The sequence below is a fragment of the Dermacentor andersoni genome, chromosome 2, assembly GCF_023375885.2.
Source record: "Dermacentor andersoni chromosome 2, qqDerAnde1_hic_scaffold, whole genome shotgun sequence".
NCBI classification, from domain to species: Eukaryota; Metazoa; Arthropoda; class Arachnida; order Ixodida; family Ixodidae; genus Dermacentor; species Dermacentor andersoni.
Window position 1 is genome coordinate 2,625,937 of NC_092815.1, and position 21,332 is coordinate 2,647,268.

Genomic DNA, 21,332 nt, shown 5'->3' on the forward strand with positions numbered 1-21,332 from the left:
CCGCAGCCAACGCACCACGCTCCCTCCTTTCCCCTTTCTTGGAACCGGGGAGACTCCATCTCCGCCGCTCGGGGAGAAGCGCTATTTCTCAGATGCGTCTTTGTCTTTCGGCGGACGAGTTTGCAACTGGCCGTATCTCAATTCAGCCGTGGAGAACGCCGCACGCCGTCCCCCTGCTGCTCTCGGCTTTCATGAGCGACTGACCGCCCCAGGGCCCGAGCGCGGATCCACTCTGTGTGAGCTGAACCCTTGTCAGCCTCTTTTGCGGTTTCCAACAATGTGCGGTGTCTTTTGCCTCAGAAGTGACGAACGCTCTGCCGCTGTGGTTTTGTTGTGTATTTGTGATTGCTGTTGTTGTTCTGTTGGTACTGGTATCTTAAGGTGAATAAACACCTCAAGTCAAGAACTCACCCTGTCCCCCTGGCCTGAATCAGCCGTGGTCGCAACTCACTGCGAACCGCGGGTTAGGGGTCACAGCTCTGACTCTTAGGGCTGCTGCGAAAGTGCTAGCGGGCGACTGCCGCTCCGCCCGCCGGCGCTGTGCAATCCATAGACGGGCCAGGTGCGCACGCGCGAACTTAAGTAATACCCCTATATTTGGCGCCCAACGTTGGGCCAGTGGTGTGATAGATTGAGTCTGTTTGTGTGAGTGACTGACACCATACGAACGAACCACGGCAGCATACGGGGCTGACTTACAGCCGTTGCATACGCTGTCACAGGCGGCTACCAACAGGCAACAATTCGAAGCGGCGGTAACTGCTACCCCACAGTCAGACCCTGCGGCGAACGTTAACACTGGGAAGTTGATAAGCTTCGAAGTCGGTAGCGCTACACATGAGGCGCTCTCTCCAGCATGACGTACCCCTGAAGGCGTGACGCACATTACGCCGAACCCTTTGCCAGAGTTTGCGCAGAGCATGGAGCCACAGCGGCACACTTGCTCAACGCGTCCCGCTCCTGTGCCAGACATTACTGGCGAGAGCGAGCCTCAGCATGCGCTGTTGCGCGATGCAATGCGCCTGATGGAAAGGTTCACAGGTGTCGTGAAGAGCACTCTGCTGACCCTGGTACTTACCAGTACCAGGGTGGATTCAGTCAGCGTCAACGAATACCTCGACCGCATGCTAACTTTCCAGCAGGCAACGGAGCTGTCCGATGGCGGGATACTGGAACGCGTTGTAGCAGTGTCGCTGACTCATCACGCTGCCCGCTGGTTCCAGCTTACTGGCTACCGGTCTAGCACGCTGGCCCAGTTACGAGCGACCTTACGTGAGGAATTCCTGCCCGCAGATTACCAGCGTCGTCTGCGGCGCGAGTTGGAGCTACGCATTCAGCATCCGGACGAATCCTTGCTCGAGTACGTAAGGGCGATGGACGAATTTTATCGTACCGCTGACCCTTCTGCTCTGAACTGCGATAAGGTGGAGAGAGTTAGGCGACAAGCTCATCCCACCTTCGCAGCGTACTTAAGAGGCGGCCAGTTCAGGGGTTTGGATGAGCTGGCCTCGGAGGTAAAGCGCATACAGGCGGACATAATCGCCTCGCGCTCATACCGACCATGAACTCCTTGCCCCGCTGGCTTGTACTTTCGGACCACCCAACGACACGCCAGTGTCACTCATAGAGGTTACAGTCGCTCGGCGCAGGTTTTTTGCGCTGTTAGACACGGGAGCAAGCGTTTCACTATTTGGCGACAAAGTATGTAAACATCTCCGTCGGAACGGCGTCCGACTGAGAGAGTCTCATCCTTGTGCGCTTGTGTCTCGCCCTTGTTATTTATGGTTGCATGCATTAGCGCTGTTACAACTTCAAATCAAGTATGCACCAACTCGCCCAGAAAGAAGTTTTAATGAGAGAGAGTAATGTGATTTTCCGACTCGCCAGCGGCACGGTGCACGTGAGCGTGGTGCGGTGGGAGAAACGGGTAAAGCGACAACGCCTCGCTCACCTTCCCGGCCTGTCGGTTCCTATATTTCTTGGTAAATTCTTCCTCGCCAAGACGGGCATTGTTACTGATGTCTGCAACGGTGGATATAGGGTGCCAGCATGTAGCACCCTGAAACCTTTCGTTACATTTCAAAAAGCGTCACAGACAACTTCGTTCAGTGATGCTTCGCGCGCAGACCGACCGAACGATTGCCCGAAAAGGTTCCTCAGAACGGTTGCGGCCGAGTCGACATGCCGTCCGGCAAGCCACGATGAGAAAAAAGGGGCGGAGGGGAACTGCTCCCCTCCCTCACGGCCCATATAACCCCCGCTGCGGTGGCACAGTGTACCGCAGTGATGGGGCGAACGAGACCACCCTCCGCTGAACGACTCAAGCAGTTTGTCGGGGGAAGGCTCGCCTCTCATCGCTTCTGAACGAATATGACGCCGTACTTACAGAGCGCCCTGGTTGCACTACGCTATGCAGGCACAAAATTGAGGCAGGCGACGCCTCTCCGTGGAAGTTCAATCCTAGGCCGGTGAGTTTGGCTAAGAGGTTTAGCACTAGACAGAGCTCTGGACGAACTGCTCGATACAGGCGTTGTTGAAAGGTCAGATAGCCCATGGGGTTTTCCTGTGGCGTTGGTTCCTAAAAAGGATGGGACGGCCCGCCTTTGTGTTGACTATCGCAGCCTGAACGAGGTGACACGCAAGGACGCATATCTCCTTCCTAGCATTCCCTCGATCGTATCCAACGTTAGCGGAGCGAAGTATTTCACTAGGCTTGATGCAAGCGGAGGATACTGTCTGGTTGAGGCAGATCTCTGTGACTGAGAGAAAACTGCCTTAACTTGTCACAGGGGACTTTTTCAGTTTACCAGAATGCCCTTTGGACTGGTCGGTGCGCCTGCGACTTACCAGCGCCTAATGGATCGTGTCTTGGGTGAAGCTAAGTGGCACTACGCTCTTGCTTGCCTAGACGATGTTGTGGTATATTCGCGTACCTTTGATGAGCACTTATGCCATCTCAGGGACGTGTTGGGGCGTCTGAAGTCTGCGGGGATAACGCTAAACCCGACCAAAATCCATATAGCAGCAACCCGAGTAAGGCTACTGGGGTTTAAACTGGATAGCGGGCGCCTTCTGCCGTGTGATGGCATATTTCAGGCATTATTGAACTACCCGTTACCGGCAGACATAGGCGGACTGAGACGGTTTTTGGGGCTGGTTAACTTTTATCGCCAGTTCATCCCAAACTGCGCTGCACTACAAGCCCCCTTGACTATGCTGCTGAGGAAAGGTAAGCATTGGAGGTGGGGTCCCAAGCAAGAGGCGGCACTGCGCAACCTCGTAAACGCGCTCGTGGAAACCACAGGGATAAGGCTACCAGATTTGAACAAAGAGGTTGTCATACATACGGACTCCAGCGACCTTGGCCTAGGAGCGGTTTTGCTCCAACAGCCCAGAGGTAGCTCGCGCCCGGTAGCATTTGCCAGCCGCTCTTTGACTCCCGCAGAGAAAAATTATTTCGTGGCGGAAAAGGAATGTCTCGCGATCATTTTCTCTCTCAAAAAGTTCGACTACGCCATTGATGGAGTTCCATTCACTATCGACGCCGATCATATGGCACTGACTTGGGTCAGGTGTTTAGGAGAGCCGAGCGGCCGGCTCGCGCAATGGGCACTTCTCCTGCAGCGATAAGACTTTACCGTTCGCTACAGGAGAGGAAAGAAGAACGTTGTGGCGGACGCAGTTTCCCGCGCGCCCGTTGACTGTGAGCAGAGTAATATTACTACTCAACCCACCTCGCCCGAAACTGAGCTTGAGAGTGGACTGACTAATCGCTGCGATGATGGAGGTTGTCAGGAGGGGTAACATTAATACCCATCGTGACTCCTCAGTAACTCGGCCTAAGAGCAGAGAAACCGTTGAAATGCTCGACGGCGCTGGTCCCGAAGGAAGGACGGACGAACCACCTTCTCAGGACGAAAGCGTGAACCACTTGGACTGCGTCAGTTCAGTGGGGAGCGTGTTCGGCAGGAATGAGCTGTTAGGGGTACAGCGGTAGGATCCGTTTGTAAAAAAGTGTTGCAGGGGCTCCGGGAGCCCGGCAGCGCACATTGAGGCAGCAGGTATTGCTGTCGATGCGCGGCGCTCTGAAACAGCTGGAAGTGCTGTGAGCGCGTTAGATTCCTACTTGCTAAACTCTGACGGCGTCCTGCTGAGATACATTCCCGCGGAGAAGGATACACATGACTCCTTCAAAGCGGTGATTCCACGCACGCTGAGAGGAGCACTTTTACGCTACTTTCACGATGCGTGCCTCGCCGGGCATGCGAGTAGCCCTAAGACTTACCTTAAGTTGTGCCGCTTTGCTAGCTGGCCTGGAATGAAGCGGGATGTGATGCGCTACGACCGCTCTTGCAACGTGTGCCAACACGTGAAGCCGCGTGGTGAACGACCACCCGGGCTCATGTAGCCGATCAATAGCCGAACACCGTGGCAAATTGCGGCATGTGACGTCATGCGACTTTACCTCACGACAGCGAGCGCGAACCGACTCCTTCTTGTAGTCACAGACAATTTCTGCAAGTGGGTGGAACTGTTCCCCCTACGGAAGCTGATGGCACGCGTAATCATGGGAAAGATGATCGACGTGTTTACACGATTTGGCTACCCTGAGCAGCTGATAACGGACAATGCGTCCTACTTCACTGCCAAACTCTTCGTGGACTCTTGTGCAGCTCTCGGCATTAAGAGCAGGACAGCAACCACGTACCATGCCGAGACGAATCCCACTCAACGTGTGAACCGCAACATCAAGCACATGCTCATTGCATTTGCGGAGACGCACAATGAGTGGGACATTTGTCTTCCTGAAATTGGATTTGCGATCAGGTCGACAGTGAACCACTCAACTAGGTATAAACCTGCCACCCTCAACCTTGGGAGGGAGCTGTTGAATCCGGTAGAACGTACTCTACAGGAACGCAGCAGCACGGAACTGGTTGTTTCGTCGGCACTCGCCGATTATGCGTCTGGGCTGCGCGCAAGGGTAACGGAGGCTTTACGCAAAGCGCGTCAAAGCCTGAGCACTGCTCGTGCCGAGCAGAAAGTGCAGTACGACCGCTCTCATCGGGAAGTTCACTAGAAAGTGGGTGACCTGGTGTTGAGGCGGAATCACGTCCTGGGCGACGCCAGTAAGAAATTGTCAGCTTCTCTGGCACCGAAACAGACAGGACCGTACCGGGTGCGAGAGACTGTTTCTTCGCTCGTGTACAGGGTGGCGGACTTGAAGTTAAAACCGATCAGCCGACCGGTGCATGTCTGTGACCTCAAACCCTACTATGACAGAGGGAAGGAGTGGCCCGAGGAGAACGCTCTGCCGCGCCTGCAGGCAAGTGGCATCGGGTGGCACAGCTCGACGTTCGAGCCCAGTGCGGCGTTACAACTTGCAATCTCGGCAGAACTAACTCTGGGCGGTTCGCGGAGGCCACTTTATTGTTTGCGATATTGGACGGAATGCTCCTCCCATGTCTAGCGTGCAGGCTTCCAGAGCGAGCACGCGCTTTCTCTTTGGAAGAAGCGAGAGGGGCTAACCAAATTGTCGCAGCAGCAGACCGCCCGTCGGTAGCCGTGCCACAACAACCAAGAGGAAAAGACCGTCTCCGCTGTGGGTACGAACCAGCAGACCGTAAGCAGTCAGCATTGCATTGCACGCAACAGGCGGCGAGAAAAGCGGATCCTCCGGCAGCCAACAACGAGGTGAGAAGCGCAGCGAGTGGCTTCCGGTCCGAAATGGTGGCAGCGGCGCAGAATTCGCCGAACCGCGCCGCACAACCCCGCGACCGAGTTGCGAGCCCCGCAACCAAGCACCCAGCCTCAAGGCCGAGCGGGAGACCCGCAAGGACAGGGTGGACCTCTGCTGCGCAGCGAAGTGCAAGCCATCGTCAGGGGTGGGTCGGCGCGCCTTTGCCGATCTTGCGTGCCGAAACCCGCGAGAGCAGTGCAGGCGCAACGACAGAGAGAGCAGTGTCGATCGAACAGGAAGAAACGCGTTCGACCACAGAAGAGGGCAACGATCTCCGGGAACATGAGAAGACAGCTGTCCTGCGCAACCTCGAGGCTGGCTCGAGGATCGCATCGGCATAATCGAAGCAGCCAAGGGAAATCCCGGGGCCCTTTCGCCACCACGGACCGGGCACGTGCGACTAGGCAGGTGACGCCGCCGAGAAGCAAGGTGACCCGGAACCAGCAGCCTTCCTGCCTCCTTCTACGTCCCGTTACAAATTGTCCAGCTGCTCCGTACCATCATTCAATGTTGCGGCCTGTCTCGCGACTACCTACACGGCGGCAGCGGCGGTCTGCAGCTCGAGCTGCTCCCGCACCAACATGGACTCAAACCACGTTGATGTCGTAGTAGCATGTCCCTTCCAGGAAAGCCTCAGGTGACGGCGGCCTTTTCGCAGCTAAAGGGTGATTTTAAGGAGGAGGGCATGTCGGATCGCACGCGCATCCCGATATCTCCGGAGCAGCCACACGGTTATGACGCGATAATCACGTGCTCGCTCGCGGAGGTTAGCGTGGAGAGGGCACATTCGCCACTCCCGCTGCTCTTCGCGCCTGGCCGCGACCCCGCAGCCAAGGCACCCCGTTCCCTCCTTTTCCTATCTTGGAAATGGGGAGACTACCTCTCCGCCGCTCGGGGAGAAGCGCTAGTCCTCGGATGCATCTTTGTCTTTCGGCTGAGGATGATGATGTATGGCGTTTTGTGGCGCAAGGGCCAGGTATGGCCAAAGAGCGCCATGTCTATGCTAATGAGTTTGCAGTGTACTTATGATTACTATGGAGTTGGTGTGAGGTGGCTGCAAAGAGGCCTTAAAATATATGCTCTAAAGTGCGTAAAATCTGTATGATAAAATTATGGCGATGACGTAATACTTGTACTATGAAAATTTAGATGCATATAAAAGGTATGATACGATAGGTAAAATATATCAGATTATGAGAAATGCCAGAGCACTACTGCCTCCTTAGAGCCATTGAAACACAAGGGCCTGGAGGCATGTGCTATGCAAAACAATTATCGCAGTGACATCCTCTCGAGAGAGGAGGCGCTACGAATTCATGGGACTAATAACATTTAAGACCACATCTCTCAGAAAACCTAGCACTGAGTCTGTAATAAAAAGAGGTTCTGGACAAAGAAGTATTGCAGGATGAAGAGGAATGTGCTGTCGGTATCCTAATGAAAAATGTCTCTTTCTCTCAGATTCGGCTTCGCGACACTCCAGGAGGACGTGGAGTACGGTCAGCCTCTCCCCGCATCTACCACAGGTTGGAGGCTCACTTCCGGTCAGTAGAAAGTTATGGGTGCCATATGTGTGTCCTATTCTTAAACGACAGAATAGGACATCTGTTCGGCGCGATTTTGTTGTAGAGGGCCAGAGTCCTAACTATGGCTTTATTAGGTGGAGCTTATTATCTTTTTCCGCGTCCCACATGCGTTGCCAGTGGGCCCGCAGCCGCCTTCGCAAGAAAGGCCTCAGATATGTGACAGGCACCTCAGCGGTAGGGTTAACGGCTTGCGATGCTATAGACGTGGTTATCTCGTCCGCCAGAACGTTGCCCTCGATGCTCCTATGGCCAGGCACCCAGCATATAATGATATGCTGGTTAGATATGTACGCTTTACACAAGACGGAATATAGTTCATTATGTACTGGATTTTTGTGTCTATCGGGTGACATCAAGGCCTTCACGACGCTTAGGGAGTCTGTATATATCGCTGATTTTTTAAGTTTCGATTTTCCTATGTGATTTACAGAAGACAGCACTGCGTAGGCCTCGGCCGTAAAGATACTTGTTTCCGGATGCAGTACACCAGATTCTGAGAAGGATGGGCCGAAGGCAGCATAAGACACCCCGGCATTTGACTTCGAAGCGTCTGTGTAGAACTCTGCGCAGGAGTGCTTGTGCTGGAGTTCAAGAAAATTTATTCGGATTTCTATCTCTGGTGCGTGTTTTGTTACTTCTAAAAAGGATATGTCACATTCAATCAGCTGCCACTCCCAAGGTGGTAACACCTTGGTTGGATACATTAGGCGAAGCTCGAGGAGTGGGACACGCATTTGATCACTATGCTCCCTCACACGAAGCGAAAAAGGCCGTCTTACAGAGGGACGGTTGTGGAAAAAGTGTAGTACCTGTCATATCGTTAACAGTGTGAAAACATGGATGTTGATGATTGGGATGTATTTTCAGGAAATATGTAAGGCTGATGTAAGTTCTTTATAGATGGAGGGACCATTCATTTGATTCCGCGTATAAGCTTTCAATCGGGCTAGTTCTGAAAGCGCCAGTGGCTAAGCGGATACCTAGATGGTGGACAGGATCTAGGATCTTTAGTGCGCTCGGAGCGGCAGAGTTATATACGACGGCGCCATAGTCCAATCGTAATCGAATTAGGCTCTTATAAACATTCATCAAACACTTCCTGTCGCTACCCCATGTTGAGTGGGATAGAATTTTAACTAGGTTCATTGTCCTTAGACATTTTTCTTTAAGATATTTAATGTGCTGTATAAAAGTAAGCTTGGAGTCTAGTATAATACCTAGAAATTTGTGTTCTTTGTTGATAGGTATTTGATGTCCACAGACTTGAACACAAGGATCTGGAACCAGGCCTCTCTTTCTAGTAAAAAGAACACAGGAACTTTTGCGGGGGTTGATTTTGAATCCGTTTTCGTCTGCCCACTTGGAAACCTTGTTCAAGCCCTGCTGTACCTGTCTCTCGCATACTGTGAGGTTGCAGGATTTGAAGCCTATTTGTATATCGTCTACGTATACGGAATAAAAGATGGCCGGTTGCAGTGAAGCACGTAGTGTGTTCATCTTAACGATAAAGAGAGTGCAACTCAGCACGCCTCCCTGGGGTACACCAGTTTCCTGCGTAAAAGGATGTGACAGTGCATTACCGACTTTTACTCGGAAGGTACGATTTGACAAATAGCTTTCAATAGTGTTCAGCATATTTCCACGGATACCCATTCCCGACACGTCTCGCAAGATCCCGTAACGCCATGCTGTGTCATACGCCTGAGCCTGTGACTGGCCGTATATCAATTCAGCCGCTGAGACCGCCGCATGCCGTCCCCCTGCTGTGCTCGGCCTTCGTGAGTGAATGGCTGCCCCAGGGCCCGAGCACGAATCCACTCTGGGTGAGCTGAACCCTTATCAGCCTCTTTTACGGTTTCCGACATTATGCGGTTGTTTTCGCCTCAGAAGTGCAGAACGCTCCGCCGCTGTGGTTTTGTATTGTATTTCTGTTTGCTGTTGTTGTTCTGTTGGTACTTGTATCTTAATGCGCATAAACACCTTAAGTCAAGACTAACCCTTTCCCCATGGCCTGAACCCACCGTGGTCGCAACTCACTGCGAACCGCAGCGCGGGTTAGGGGTCACAGCTCTGACTGTTAGGGCTGCTGCGAAAGTGTTAGCGAGCGACTGCCGCTCCGCCGGCGCTGTGCGATTCAGAGAAGGGTCAGGTGCGCACTCGCGACCTTGAGTATTAACCCTATAACTATTCTTGCTTAATTGGGAGGTTTGCTAATGCTTACTGCACTTCCATTCTTGACTGTCAAAGCGAAGCTTCCTTTGCCTTTTCCTTGGACTTTTCGACTGCTGCTGCCGCTGCTGCTTCTGGTGATGGTGCTGTCTGGCACACTTCGTCGAGGGGTGGCTCAGAGCGTATGTATACATGTCAGGACTGAGACCGCTAAATTCAGCCTTTTTAGACACTACAGGAGCGTATGACAACGCAGACCGCAACATTTTGTCGGATATTCTTTAAAGGGTAGGCTTAGGCGACGATTGTCTACAGCTTTTGAGAGATATTTACCTAGAAAATACCGTTTGCGTTGAATGGGACGGGATTAGGAGCAAGGAGAAAGTTGATATAAACAAGGGACTGAGGCAGGGGTGCCCTTTATCCCTATTGCTCTTTTTGATGTACATGGTGAGGATGGAAGGGGCGCTAGAAGGAACTAATATCGGATTTAATCTTTCATACAAACAGGCGGGTACAGTAGTAGAGCAGCAGCTTCCAACTTTATTTTATGCGAATGATATTGTGTTGCTAGCTAACAAGCAAAGTGATTTGCAACATTTGACTAATATGCGTGGACAGGAAGGCGAGAATTAAGGTCTAAAATTTAGCGTTGAAAAATCAAGCGTTATGGTATTCAATGAAAAGAGTGAACAGACAGTGGAGATACAGGGCCAGGAAATACCTCGGGTAACAGAATATAAATACATTGGTATATGGATAAACGAAGGCAATAGATATATCGAAACAGAGGAAAAACCAATAACAGTAGAGGGGAACAGAAATGCGGCCATAGTGAAACACAGAGCGCTATTAGGATACAATAGGTACGAGGTGTTCCAGGGTATGTGGGAAGGTGTAATGGTGCCAGGACTTACATTTGGAAATGCGGTTGCTTGCTTGAAATCAGGGGTAGAATCAAGGCTCGATGGTAACCAAAGGTCAGTGGGACGCCTAGCATAGGGTGCTATTGGGAAGACTACAAATGAAGCTGTGCAGGTTGATATCGGCTGGGCAATCTTGCACTGAGGGAAGCTAACAGTAAAATTGATTATGACGAACGTCTGAGGAATATGGAAGAAGGTAAATGGGCTGAGAGAGTGTTCAGATATTTCTACAGGAGAAACATTGATTCACAGTGGAGGAAAACAACTAGGAAGCTTACCAGTCTGTAGCGTGAGCAACACAGCAACAAAAACGTCAAACGGAGATTCAGAGAGGCTGAAATAATCTCATGGGTGGCGGCAATGGAAAAGAAACCTGCCATGAGTAACTGCTTAAGCGGAGAAAACGAAATCAGGAAATAAATTATTTATGTTAACTCAAATGAACTCTGATTGCTTTTCGAAGCGAGATCAGGATGCCTTAGAACATGCACTTATAAATCGAGATATAAGGAAGAAGAAGCATATGTTTGCTGCGGAAAAGCTAGGGAAACGATGGAGCATGTTTTATTAGAATGTGAAGATATCTGCCCAGCGGTCGATTTAGGCACCACTGGCCTTCTTGAAGCCCTTGGGTTCAGCGAGAGGAGGGGGAAAGTAAACATGTCCGCAGTAGAGATTAGTAAGAGGCGATTGGAAGAAAAGTAGGGAAACTACAAACAAGGAAGGCGAACAAAAACAAAGTTCACAATAGGGGTTCAGAAACTTTGGTTATGGAAATGCATCGTGTTTATTTTTTCATTTTTTTATTCTTTAGCATAAGTATAACATTAGGCAATATAATACCAAGAGCTTAGTAGCGCAACCCATTGACCCGTTCCAAAGGGAAGGCTCATAAAATCCATCCATGACAGCAGTGTGGCAGTGAGGAAAGGCGACGCGATAAAATCGTTCGGACCTGCGCACCGCGTCGAATGTGCATAATGCCCTCCGCATCTCCATGGGCGTCGCCACATCATCTTCTTGACAGCCGTAATTATCCCTGAACCCTGCAAAAAGTATCGCAGTCCAGAGCGCAGCTAGATATTGTTACGCGAAGGACGAGTCAGTAAGACGAGCGACTATTTACAGGTTATATTTACAACAGCGGTTGCAGCGCTGACCGGTTAGATTCACAGCGCGAGTCCAGTTCGTTCTTCCTCTTTTCTCGAGTGATGGCGCCCATGCGCCTCGTTCAAACAATCAAATACCACACGCGTGTAGCATAATCCCCCGGCGGCAGAAGCGACGTCCCGGAGCGTCTCAATGTCATCACTGGGAGGGAAATACTGTTTCATTCGTGTAACGTGCACGATGTCATTGGGCTGGGAAGCAGATGGGACTCAGAGGCAATCTCGTAGGTGACGGGAGTCACGGCACGAAGCACTCGATATGGGCCTGCGTAACGAGACAGCAGTTTTTCTGACAGGCCGACCTGACGCGACGGAGACCGTAGAAACACCGAAAAACCAGGCGGGAAGTGCATGTCTCGGTGTCGCCGGTCGTACAAACGCCTTTGACTCTCTTGGGATTTCAGAAGGCGGTCACGGCAATTTCCCTTGCGTGGGCTCCGCGAGCGATGGCGTCAAGTGCATATTCGCTGGTCGGTGCCGCGTGAACAGGGAGGGTTGTGTCGAGGGGCAGTGCTGGTTCTCGGCCGAACAGAAGGAGAAATGAGGAATAACCAGCTGTGTCGTGGCGCGAGGAATTATAAGCAAATGTGACAAATGGTAGAGCGATGTCCCAGTCAGTGTGGTCTGAAGAGACATATTTCGCGATCATGTCTGTGAGAGTGCGATTGAGACGCTCCGTGAGGCCATTTGTATTCGGATGGTGTGACGTGGATAGCTTGTGCCTCGTGGCACAGGAATGCAGGATGTTCCCCATAAGTTTTGATAGGAATGTCCGGACAGGGTTTATGAGAAGTTGTCGCGCAGCTGCGTGTAATAAAATCACGTTGCGTAGAAGAAACTCGGCGACATCTGTGGCGCAGCTTGTAGGAAGCGCTCGGGTGATGGCGTAGCGCGTGGCGCAATCCATGGCCAAAGCGTTCCACCTGTCCCTAGAGGTAGAAAGAGGAAAAGGGCTAAGTAAGTCCAAACCAACACGAAAGAATGGTTCCACGGGAATGTCGAGTGTTCGAGGCACCCAGCAGGGAGCGTCGATGGTGTCTTGCGTCGATGGCATTTCTCACACGCAGCTACGTATCTTCGAACGGAGCGAGCAAGCTCTGGCCAAAAGAAGCGTCGACGGATCCGGTCGTAGGCATGTGACACGCCCAGGTGACCGGCAGTGGGGAGGTTGTGAAGTTCGTGGAGCACATCCGAGCGAAGATGTTTAGGGATCACAAGGAGTAATGCAGGGCCGTCGGGGTGAACGTTGTGGCGGTAGAGCACGCCATCTTGAAGTGTGAATTAGCGAATTCCAGGCGGTCAATGATGATACGCAAGGACGGGTCACAGCGCTGCTCGTCGGCCACATGGAGCAGTGGAAAAAAAATGGCTGTGGCTTAGCTAAGGTTAAGCCCAGGATGCGAAGCATACTAGCCTTTATTTTAGTTGTTGAACCACTGTTTAGCCTGGTGAACTGCTGTTGCTTGGCTATATTTGGTCCGGCTAGACGAAGAAACAACTCATGCGTTACTCTGCTTCGCCTACAAGAGTGGAACGCGACAGCGTTCCCGTCGAACCGCCAAGGGGTGTAAGACAATGGGCTACGGCGCCGCGACTACGCGCCGCGCATTGGACGCGGTGAGCGTCGAGCAACGCAGCGTTCGGCGCGGCAACGAAATGTGCGCCTGAGCAAGCGACGCACGCCTGAGCCTTAGAAACAGCTCGTTTCTAAGGCAACACCGCATTCACTAGAGGCGCTTTTGTACCACTTTGAAGCATCGTACTCGTGGCTCAGTGGTAGCGTCTCCGTCTCACACTCCGGAGACCCTGGTTCGATTCCCACCCAACCCATCTTGCAAGAGTTGAGCCAAAGCCACCTAGAAACAAGCGCAGCTGCTTATATACCGCCGCGACGCCGCGAGCGACGGCGCGAGTTGGAGCCCCGTTTCTCCTCTGTCGTGACGTCACGGTGTCACGTGATCAGCCTTGAAGGCGACGGCACGAGTTGGAGCCCCGTTTCTCCTCTGTCGTGACGTCACGGTGTAACGTGGTATGGCATGGGGTCAAAGGTCATTGAAGGCGACACCGCCGCGCCTGAGGAGCTGGGTTGAGCTCTAGTAATATGCTTCGCATAAAACAGAGACAACACAGGCGTCGGTATCAGTATCAGACGTAGAGGTCGCATCTTCGACTGTGTTGCGAGAAAGGCAATCTGCGTCCTGGTGTTGGCGTCCCGACTTGTAAGTCTCTGTGTAGGGATATTGTTGTAGCCGGAGACGACCGAGCCGGCCAGTAGGATCCTTGAGCGAGGAAAACCAACAGAGCGCATGATGGTCTGCGATTACTGAGAAGGGCTTGCCATATATATATGGGCGGGACTTTGAAACAGCCCAGACGAGTGCAATACATTCGCGCTCGGTAATCGAATAATTGCGCTCTGCAGTTGTCAGGAGCCGGCTAGTGTAGGCTATAGCGCGGTTGTGTCAGCGTTGGCGTTAGGATAAGATGACGCCGATCCCATAACCACTGGAATCGGCTCGGAACTTTGTAGGTGCGGAGGGGTCAAAGTGGGCCAAGACCGGTGGATTGGTGAGAATCGTGATAAGACGGGAAAATGCGGCAGCCTGAGGGGAACCCCACGTAAAGGGCACGTCTTTCATCAGAATTTCGGTGAGTTGTCGAGCGATTGTTGCGAAATCGTTCACGAATCATCTGAAATAAGAACAGAGCCCCACAAATCTCCGGACGTATTTGACAGACTGATGTACAGGAAAAGCCGTTACTGCTCGAACCTTCTCCGGGTCGGGTTGTACTCTGGAAGCATCGACGAGATGGCCTAGCACTGTAATCTGTCGGCGCCCGAAGTGGCATTTCGATTAGTTTAATTGGAGCTCAGCCTTGCGGAAGACATCAAGTATAGCTGCGACGTTCTCAAGGTGCGTCTCAAATGTAGGAGAAAATACAAGGACGTCGTCTAGGTAACAAAGGCAAGTTGACCATTTGAAACCTTCAAGCAGAGAGTCTATCATCCGTTCGAACGTGGCGGGGGCCTTCCATAAACCGAACGGCATAACCTCGAATTGGTAGAGGCCATCTGGATTGGCAAAAGCGGTCGTTTCTTGGTCTTGCTCACCGACAGAAATTTGCCAATAACCAGATCGAAGGTCGATGGACGAAAAGTATTTGGCACTGCGAAGACAATCAATAGCGTCCAGGATTTTAGTGATTCGGTTTAGGTGGCGGTAATCAACGCCGAAACGTCGTGTGAGGTCTTTCTTTTTGACGAGCACGACCGGCGACGTCCAAGAATTCGATGAGGGCTCAACAATGCCTTTGGCGAACATCTTGTTTACTTCCTGCTGAATCATTTGCCGCTCTTCCGTGGACACGCGGTACGGTCGGCGGTGAATGGGAACAGCACCACAAGTGTTTATCCGATGCTTAACAAGGGACGTCTGACCATGTGGTCGATTGTCAGGGTCAAATATGTCGCGGTAGGAAAGCCGATAGGGGGGCTGCTTGGTCAGGTGCGAGGTCCGGAGCGACTATGGGTCGAGGTGCAAGGCATCCTGCGGGTTATCAGGAGGATCTGGAGACGCGTCGGCTGCAAAAGCAGTGACGTGGTCGTCTGCCACAGACCGGAGCGTGGCCACCGCTATGCATTCAGGTAACACTCGCTTTGTCAAGCGAAAATTGATAACGGGGAGACACATCCGATTACCGGCAAGGGTTACGACGGAGTGTGGCACAGAGATGTCGCGCACCAGGAGGACATCACAAATAGGTGCGCCGACATAGTCGCCATCAGACACGGTTGCTGTTGATGCCCATTCGACGAAGGTTAGGGCTTCTGGAAGTAAGCGAAGAAACGCTGTAGTGCAGAGGGTGTTCGGTTGTTCGGGGCGAACGTATGAAAGAAGAGGAAGCTCAAGGCACAGCGTACCGGTAGAACAGTGGATTAGGGCGGAATGCGTCGTCAGAAAGTCGAGCCAGAAGATTAGGTTATGAGGGCAACTATAGTCAGCACGGTGAACAGGACTGGAATTTGGCGGACAGCAATTCCTATGCGAGCTGTGCACATACCCCTCACTGCAACAGTGGCCCCATTGGCGACGCGTACGACTCGAGTGATCGCAGGCGTAAGAACTTTTTTGAGCCGACGACGTAGGTTAGCGCTCATTATGGACGCTTGGTCCCCAGTATCAATTAAGGCCGTCCACGGAACACTATGTACCTCTACTTCAATTAGGTTCGTGTTGGTGAGGAGCGTCAACGGAGGATTTGGACAGGGCGTACGTGATGCAGCACTACCTCCAAGAGCTGTATGACCTAATTTTCCGTCCGTCGGTTTGGCGAGGAAAAGCGGCGAGGTTAGGCCGACGGGGAGAGACGGCGTTGAGGCGACGGCGATCGCACGGAGTAGCGGCTGTCAGGGGCATCAGAAGTAGGGTACAGACGGCGAGGTGAATAACGGCGAGCGTCGGGGTATGGGCGAGGAGCAGGGAATGAGCTCCAGTACCGCGGCATCCAGGTGGTGCAGCAGTGGAGGCATACATGACCAACGCGGTGGCAGCGGAAGCTGATCGGTTTGTCGTCTGGGGTTCGCCATTCACCAGGATTGCATGGTCTGGGAGCGAAATACTGGTCATTACAGGTTGTGCAAATGGGAATAGGTGCCGAATCAGGTCGGGAGACAGCAGGTGGTAGGGATACCAAGGTCTGCAATTTCTTGCCGCACAACTGCTTGAATAACGGAAATAGTGGGGGCCGGTTGGTCATAGGTATATGTCAAGGAGTCGTGGATGAAGGGGCGCCGGACTCGCCGCTTCAATCTCACGGAAAACGATACGTGTGACGTTCTCTTGCAATGGTCATGTGGTGGTAAGAGCAGAGCAAGATGACGTGGCAGGGGTGTTTGGGAGCCGGGAAAACTGTGAGATGACACGGCGGCTTTTGGCTACCTCGCCGCGGCGGCATTCTTTGGCGTCGATAGTAGAAATGTCTCTATAGACCAGCAAATTGAAGGTGTCGTCCGCGATGCCTTTTAGGATATGGCCCACCTTGTCAACCTCGGTCATGTGCTCGTCGACTTTCCGAAAAAGCGCGAGCACTTCCTCGATGTAGGAGACGTACGATTCGGTCGACGACTGGACACGGGTGGCAAGCTCTTTTCGCGCAGCGTGTTGGCGACCTGATGGGTTGCCGAATAGGTCGCGAAGCCTCTCTTTGAAAATGTTCCAGCTGGAGAGCTGGACCTCACGGGTGTGAAACCAGACACGCGGTGTCCCGTCCAGATAAAAGATCACATTGGCAAGCATGATGGTGGGGTCCCAGTGGTGGCTTTGGCTAACACGCTCATACATGATGAGCTAGTCGTCGACGTCAATGCCATTTTGGGCGGAGAACGTCCCAGGATCGCGGAGACTAGTAACCGTAACGTATGTTGTGGTTGGCGCCGCAGATGTAGGTGGCGACGGGGTGGTTCCATCGGAAGCTATGGCTGAGAAGACGACGGTGCGGCCGCTTCGGAGCTCCGTGGAGATGACGGGAAACGTTCCACCTCCTCCACAACGTTACGCGCGCGAAGGACGAGTCAGTAAGACGAGCAACTATTTACAGGTTATATTTACAACAGCGGTCGCAGCGCTGACCGGTTAGATTCATAGCGCGAGCCCAGTTCGTTCTTCCTCCTCTTTTCTCGAGTGATGGCGCCCACGCGCCTCGTTAAAACAATCAAATACCACACGCGTTAGATTAGATTATGGGGTTTTACGTGCCAAAACCACTTTCTGATTATGAGGCACGCCGTAGTGGAGGACTCCAGAAATTTCGACCACCTGGGGTTCTTTAACGTGCTCCTAAATATAAGCACACGGGTGTTTTCGCATTTCGCCCCCATCGAAATGCGGCCGCCATGGCCGGAATTCGATCCCGCGACCTCGTGCTCAGCAGCCCAGCACCATAGCCACTGAGCAACCATGGCGGGTTATCACACGCGTGTAGCAATATAATGGTAAAAAGCAGGGGGGAGGGAAGGCAGAGAATGGGTACAAACGACGAAGTCGCCACAAGGAGTGCATAACAGCCTTGCCACGCTTCGCTCGCAGTTCCCATGAAAGGGGGGGGGGGGGGGGGATAGGGAAGGCAAGGAAACGCAACTACTATGGACACGACAGCGGTTGCGGACAAACGCGATAAAATTGAAATTCAAGTGTAAACTACGATATGTTTCTGCTATTTCTGAAAAATAAGCACCATGCAAATATGTCAAGAGGACAACATACGAGGAAGCAGAGCCGCACTGAAGCGCACTGCAAGGTCTAGGCGATACTACATACAGAAGCAGTCACACGTGAACTGAATATTTCTGTGCCCTGCGCGGTAGCTTTGAGCTATGCACATTGCTCGAGGTCGCGGGTTTGATCCCGATCGCGGCAGTCACATTTCGGAGGAGGCGAAGTAAAAGAGCGCTCGCGCACTTAGATTTACGGACACGTTAAAGAACACTACGGTGTCAAAATTAATTAGGAGTCCGCCACTATAATAATAATAATAATAATAATAATAATAATCTTTATCCAGTATAGTTAAAACAGTATACAAAACGGAAGCGCCGAAGCCACAAGAGGGCTTGTGCGGCGACAACCGGCAGCCGCGGCAATCTACGCGCCACACCAGAACTCCATCAGAAGCTGGTTGTGCATTTCGCACAACCATCACACATTATCAAAGATGCACTGATAACATCAGTACATATTAAAGGTTCTCTAACGCTTGAACAGCAACTCTCAGTGTTTTGCGAGTGGACAAAGAAAATACATCGTCCGGTAGTTCATTGAAGATAGCAGGAACATAATAGCGTCTTGTTGCTTTACCGTAGTGAGTGAGCACTCTCGGTTTAAGATAACGAGGAACATGTCTCAACGGTACCGGTTTCGTATTTATTGCCTGTATGCACTGCTCCAAAAATATTTAAGTACTACGATTTGTTTAGAAAGATTCTCAAAAGAAGGCAAACCGGCTGTTCTAAAGACACTGCTGGGCAAATTCTCCTGTGGCATGTAGAGGACGCTTGTAGCGATGTTTTTCAAAGTCCTATTAACTCGCCATTTCCATGTGAAAGAGCTACAGCGTGCCTTATAATCCTATTGTGGTTGCGGCACATACAGCGCCATAATTCAAATAAAGTTTAATACAGCTGCCACGATGCGACGCGCCATGTGAGGCAATTGCATACACTCAACTCTCACAGAGGTTATGAAGTATGGCGGACAACGCCTCAAGCAATCACCTCCCCTTGTGTGTTCGGTGTACTACCCAGACAAACAGCAGTGGTGCACGCAAAGAGTCGATATTCGCCTCGACGTTGGTAAGGGAAAATTGAAGGTGTGGCTGCCGCGAAGTCACATTAAAGTAGGCAAGGCTGTGACTCTGATTGAAGGGGTTAACTGTTCATTAAGAGAGAATACGCAAGCGATAAAATGTGCGCTATTCAGACAAACAACCAAAAGATAACGAGTCAAAAGTTACAATGATGTTACAATTTTTCTTTTCTTTCTATTATCTCTAACGAATCTTCTCTGCAACGGCCCTGCACGCGCACTTGGAAGCACATCAGCCTCGCCCCATCGTTCGTACAATCGCATTGCGCTGCGCGCAGCGTTTACAGAGCGGGCTCCAATATTTGAGTGAGGCTGAAGCACACCTAAGACGCGGACACAGAAAGGAAGTAGACAGAAGAGGTCCGCGTCTTAGGTGCCCTTCAGTCTCACTCAAACACGAACATCAACCAACTAGCCCAACCCGCCATCTTATTCCCATATGTCAAAGCTGTTGCCACAAGCCCTTTGCAGTGCAGCGGGTCCGTTGTCTGATAAGGTCGTATGACACGCTCCCCCAAAGAAAACACTTCCATGCCCGTTGGGGCATCTAGTCCGTTCGCGGAATGTCTCGGCATGGGTGCGGATGCGAGGGGTTGGCTTCAGACCACGGCACTGCTTCCGCGAACCGAATGGCGGTAGCCCCGACTCACAGTCAACCCGCCTGTCTGTAAGCCCCCCACCCCCGACGGCTATAACTCTCCGCTGCCGCCGCCTTGGTGTTGAACCACGCGTCTCTTCTGACCACACCGCATGACCTGTATACATGTAGCCGCCCGCACAAAAAACGCTGAACACTCAAGCTAACCTATAACTTAACTCACCACTCTTGTGTTGGACTAAACGTTCGCCGTCAACGTCACCGCTAATTATCGTCAATCAGCGGAAATCGCACAGAAAGATTCGTTTACATCGATTCTCGCAGTACATGGCATCTGCATATATCTTGCTTGCGTTTTAGGAGGTCTCCGATAGCTTTTCGAGGTTTCGTCGTGGAACTAAACAAGGCGCCATGCTTATATTAGCCTAAATTTAGGGACATGTAATGGGTAATGTGTAGGTGAGGTGCAAACTGTGGGGACTAATTATGGCCTTTGCAGAACGATGCAGAATGCAGCACGCTGCACAGGAAAAGCTAACTGGAATCGAAATCGGATTTAGTGCAAACCTGCAGTATGTTATGGCCACTGTGCTTGTCAAGGTAAATATGGGCGTTTCGCTTGCCGGCCGCTCTAAAAAGAAAGCAGAAGAAAAAGAAGAGAAAAGAAGAAGTGGAAAAAATAACCTAATGTGTTAAAGCGTTATATGCTGGCAACCTTTGAAACAAGCGATTCACATGCGGGTACATTCATAAGACTCGTGGTTTAATTACAGGTAACTGAAATGCTTAAAGGGCCCCTCACCAGGCCACGTAGCGAATTTCGGTTGTACGCTGTAAGTTGTTACGTGCCCTCTAGGAAGCGTTCTGCCGCAAAAATTTTTCAAATTGGTTCATTATTAGCCGAGATAGAAATATTTCAGTGCCGTGAACTCATGACTTCCGGAGGCAAGGACCACTGCCCACGAGAGACAGTCCCTCCACTTGCCCCGTCTAGCCTCTGGAAGCGAAATTCCTTCCCTGCGTTCTCCCGTACCAGTGCTCCAGGATCGCGTGACGCATACTTCACGGGTCGCGCCTTCATTTTTGTTTTCCTCTAGCTTTTTTGCTGCGCCCCGCACTTCCGCTGACGGCGCCGCGCGCGAGCTGTTGCGTTCGTCTCGTTTCGCACAGCACACGATTTTGCGCGCTGTGCACGAGAAAACCCAACTAGCGGCATAGGTCAGTGCTACGCGAATACTGAGGCAGACACAAGTGGCTGATAGAGCATGATCGCGCGCTGGCACACGCTAGAAAATGACAATTTCCTACATACGACGTGAGAAGAAGCAGACAAACGGAAGTACATTTCTCTTCCTGCGGTGCGAAGTAAATCAAGAACAGACAGACATTCGGTTTGTGCGTTTTATTATTTCTCTACACGTTAATTCGCATATTGAAGCAAGAGATTATACAAATAACAGATTGGAAAAAAGGACACAGCGCAAAAAAGACAAGGGCACGAGAGAGCGACACGCACACAGCGCTGTGTCGCTCTCTCGTGTCCTTGTCTTTTTTGCGTTGTGTCCTTCTTCAAATGAATCACCAACAAGCCCGAGCTTCTACGCTAAGTCAAATAACAGATATTGCTTGAATAATTATCGAAGTCACATGTCACTACTAGCGACGTCACAGCAGTGCGATGTACGCAGGCGCGCTTATGCGATATGACGTCAACTCACCGGCTGGGAGCGCGGAGAAGGGCGAATGGCGTTGGGCTTGAAATTTCAGCTCCTTCCACGGCGTG

The 21,332-nt window shown here is 51.7% G+C and overlaps 1 protein-coding gene across 4 annotated transcripts in view; it reads right to left on the bottom strand.

Annotated features, from left to right (window-relative positions):
• Window positions 1-21,332, bottom strand: part of LOC126543059 (parathyroid hormone/parathyroid hormone-related peptide receptor-like) — a 1,023,923-nt gene that overhangs the window by 625,903 nt on the left and 376,688 nt on the right. The gene's annotated exons all lie outside the window — the stretch shown is intronic.